The sequence below is a fragment of the Alligator sinensis genome, unplaced genomic scaffold, assembly GCF_000455745.1.
Source record: "Alligator sinensis unplaced genomic scaffold, ASM45574v1 scaffold433_1, whole genome shotgun sequence".
Taxonomy (NCBI): Eukaryota; Metazoa; Chordata; order Crocodylia; family Alligatoridae; genus Alligator; species Alligator sinensis.
In genome coordinates this window covers 616068-620753 of record NW_005842502.1, presented here as the reverse complement: position 1 = coordinate 620753, position 4686 = coordinate 616068, and positions in this window count along the sequence as shown.

Here is a 4686-nt window from a genome sequence, read left to right as displayed (position 1 = left end):
TCTTTCCTGCTTATGCAGGGGGTCAGACTCGATGATCTATTGAGGTCCCTTCCGACCCTAACATCTATGAATCTATGAATCTATGAAAATGTGAAGATACCAAAAGAAATGAGGTGCATGTATGATACTAACTTCAAAATGAAGGTTATTAATTATGCTGAAAAGCAAATAATTGTGACGTGGGAAGGAAGTTTAATGTTACTGAAGCAAATGTGCATTGATGGAGACAATTAAAAGGAAACTAGAAAATGGTAAGTTCACATGGAAAATATCTGGAAATCCAAAACAAGGCTGTTGTGCTAAAATTGATAAGCAAGTTCTCAAGTATGTTCACCAGATGTTAAATCAAAAATTCTATCACTAAATTGTGAACTTGTAGTGATACCTCCTAGTATGACACCTCAATTTCAAGTACCAGATGTCATGGTGAATAAGCCCTTTAAGGACCATTTAGAGTGTCAGTTCTCAGACTGGCTCTTGGCAGGGAACCAAGTGCTTACACCTGGTGGGAAGATTAAGAAGCCAGCCATAGCACTGCTTTGCCAATGAATTCTGACTTCTTGGGAAAAGATATCTTCAGAATCCATTATTAAAGGCTTCAAGAACTGCTGTATATCCAATGCCATGGATGTAACAGAAGATGATGTTCTGTGGGAAGATGAGGAAGAAAATGAGAACAGTGAAGAGTGTGAGAGTGAGGATGCATGTGAAGGGACCAGTCCTAAGCTGCAGGATCTAAGAAAGGAGTAGCACTTTCTAGACAGAACCTAATATAGGTAAAGTTAATGCTTGAATTGAATTAAAGCTAATATCAAATTTATGACTTACTGGTATTGCTGTAGTTTTTATCAGTAGGTCTGTATATAAAAATAATTTTTTTCCCCTTACGTGGATCTAATTGTGGGTAGGTCATCTTAAATTCAGAGTCATCTTAGATTTGAGTAAATCCAGTATATATTTGCTCCCATTAAAATGACTCCAGTATGTTAAACAGTTTGCAGAAAGTACACTTAGTTCAGGAATGTATCACATGGTCCAAATGCTTGAGTAGTATAAAACAGGAATTACGCCTTGTAATTTAAACTAACATTTATTGAATAAAGTCTGGCAGGCAGAAGTGGCATACTTAAAGTAAAGTTGTAGTATTGCTTAAAATAAAACTTCCTTACGCCAGCCAGCATCACCTCCATCTATCTGCTGTGAGCTGCAAACTGCTCCTTGTCAAATTTCTCTTTGGGAGTTAGTACAAAATTAATAGTAGAAAAGGGGAGATTAGGAATAGCATTATCAAGTATGTAAAAAAAAAAAAAAGACTGAATAAAACCTATTAAGCAAAACTATATAAAAAGGTGCATATAGCCAGGTGGAGATGCATACATACCAACATTTGCTAGTCCAAATTTTGAGTTCTTTCTCTTTTTCTATGAGATGTTAACACTACGCATGTATATCACCAATTAATTGATTTCTAAGCACTTTAGAGAATAGGAAGGTAATATGGAAAAACCAACATGATCAGAGGTCAGGGAAGCCGACCCTACGATGACAGGCTGAGAGCCCTGGGGCTCTTTAGCCTGGAAAAGCGCAGGCTCAGGGGTGATCTGATGGCCACCTATAAGTTTATCAGGGGTGACCACCAGTATCTGGGGGAACATTTGTTCACCAGAGCGCCCCAAGGAATGACGACTAGGTCGAATGCTCATAAACTACTACAAGACCGTTTCAGGCTGGACATAAGGAAGAATTTCTTTACTATCCGAAATTTCTTTACTGTCCAAGCCCCCAAGGTCTGGAACAGCCTACCACCGGAGGTGGTTCAAGTGCCTTCATTGAAAACCTTCAAGATGAAACTGGATGCTTATCTTGCTGGGATCCTATGACCCCAGCTGACTTCCTGCCCTTTGGGCAGGGGGCTGGACTCGATGATCTTCCGAGGTCCCTTCCAGCCCTAATGTCTATGAAATCTATGAAACTAGGGTGTTCAGTAAAACCAACAACCCTTTTCTCACAAAGCAGTGTAAACACAAAAGGCAGATTCATTACAAAGTAATAAGTAATCACCAACTATAATTTTAAAACACTACAAACTACAAAACAAAGTCTATAGGTGGTGCCCCTTATTTGGGGGGGGGGGGGTCTTTACCCATGCCCAGGCAGTCTGGGACTTGGGACTCCCCAAAGGGTAGTTCCAGGGGCCAGCACCCCTATACCTGCCCTTCAGCAATGGGCTGGAAAAGGCCACCACCAGAGTCCAATGAGCTGCTTCATGGGTCCACTGCACTGCAATGAGCTGCTAGAAAGCACAGGTCCTTCTGTATTGCAAAGGGCCCCTTGTTGCTCCCTGAAAAACTGTAGTGCTGATCCTCACTTCCACATGGTGGATTTGAAGGGTGAATGGCAGTTTTTATCAGCATATCACGCCCCAAAGTTTTTAGTTCTAATCCTAGCTCTGCTGGGGCAGGAAACTGCAAGAGAACTCAGAGAAAAGTCAGCCAAACAGCAAAAGGGCATGACCAGCAACCAGTGCTAACTACGCTACATTGGTCAGGGCACAGAGCCACAAAAGCAACATGTGCCAGGCCTAAACGTGCTGGGTCCTGACATACAGCAAACAAATAGCAGTATTGCTGAGCTCTGCTGTACATGTTAAGACACAAGTGCAGTAAAACAATAAAATGGGGACTCGGGCCTGTCTTGCACTCAGGCCTGAATATACAACAAAAGAGCACCAGGCCTACTTGGAGTAGGCCTGGACATACAGTCTCAGCCACACTGCTAGGCTGAGACGCAACAGCTAGGAAATAGCAAAAGGGGGCCCAGGCTTATTTTGGCTGGGGCTTGAACTAGGAGTAGCACCCAACCACAGTACTTGGTTGGGGCATAAACCGCAAAAGGGACAAAAGAAGGCCTAGGCCTGTTTCACTGGGCCTGGACTGGGCAGCAAAAAACTGACCAGGCCTATACAGCACTGAGGCCTGAATAAGCCACAAGTAATGCCAGAGTTTCACCCTAGCCCAAGTCTGTCAGCCAACATATAGCTGGTGTAACCCGGGCGGTACTCCAAGAGATACCCATTCTCCAATTGAAGGGATCGAAGCAGGTGCACAAGTGCTGTGGGAGGTGTAGGGACTCTCCTCCCCCTATAGAGCAGAGTCAGACCACCAATGGGGACTTAACCATATATCTGTTAATGAGAGAACAATACTGGGAACATAACTAGTATAAACCAGGGGGTATAGGGGACACTACAATGCCCCGAGGGGGCAGGATTCAACAAAGGTTAAACACTTACAATCATAGACATATTCATCCAGTTGACAAAAGACAGGGTTAACCAACATGTAAGACACAAACAGCAGAACAAACAATACTAGTTGGTGAAATATAAAAGGCACAAAATACAAAATGACAAGGAATATAGGGCCTAGGTACCTGGAGGGGAAGAAAGGGGGAAAACACAATGGCCCCTTTCCACTGCAAGAAGAATTTCTCCCTGTTAGCTCACTCACCACAGCTGGGACTTAAACTCAGCTCTCATACATGGTAGGCAGAAACACTACCACACAACCACCAGTGCTGGTACTATGCCAAACTGCTAGGAGTCTTGGCCTTCCTGGAGCCCCGGCTTCATGTTGAGCTGCCTGACCTCTGATTGAAGGAGCTGGAAGCAGGGCTGCGAACCTCTCGGGTCACTGCTCAGATCCTTGCTGGAGCTCGGGAGCCTCTCCTGCTGGCTGCAGCCTCTCATAGGCAGTCCTAGAGCCCAGCAAGGAGGCCCTCCTGCCGGCCGTACACCATGCTGCTGAGGGTCCAACTGCTGCCTGCAGGTCCCACTCCTTCAGACTCTTCTCGGGCAACTGCTCCTGCCCTGCTGGCCCAGCTCTTTGCCAGCTCTTTGAATCTCCTTCCTTGTGGTCCCTCTCTGGTTTCTCCTGAGTCAGCTATGCTGCCCCTTTTATCCCCCTCCAGGTTACCTAAGGGGCCAATCAGGGGACATGGAGGGTGAGTCTCTGGGGCTTGATTGGTGAGGAAAAGGAATCCCAAGTCCTCTAATCATCTTTTGCCCTTTCAAAACCCCTGGGCTAAGTCACTGCCAGCTAGCCCGTCACACTGGGATTCAGCCCCACACTGGTGAGCTGAAATGCAGCAGCTGTAAAACAGCAAAATGGGCCCAGGCTTATGGCTGCAGCCTGGACATATAGTCTCAGCTATACCATGGCACAGAGACACTATAATCCCTGACACAGTGACTACCAGGACCAGAGCTGACTCCAGCAGGGTGCAGGGCCTGGGGCCAATCAGCCCATGTGGGGCCCTACCCCTGCTACAATCCCACAGGCCCCAGACCTGAAGAAGCTGCCACCACCATTTTCAGCAGCAGCAGAGTAGTGGGGGGGCTAGCGAGCTGCTGGATGCGGAGCCACCACTCCACCCAGTTCTGCGCCACTGCTGCTCCACCCAGCTCCATGGGACCCCGCTAAAGTGCGGGGCCTGGGGTGGTTACCCCTCCCTAGGGATGGCCCTGACCAGGACCCTGTTCCTGGTCAGTCTCCATTAGGGAATGGAGACTGACATTCCCTAATGGACTCATGGCATCATTCCCTAATGGACTCATGGCATCATCCCATTGAAGGCCTGCAAGGCCAGTAGCTGCCAAGACCCTGTTCCTGGGCAGCCTGCACTAGG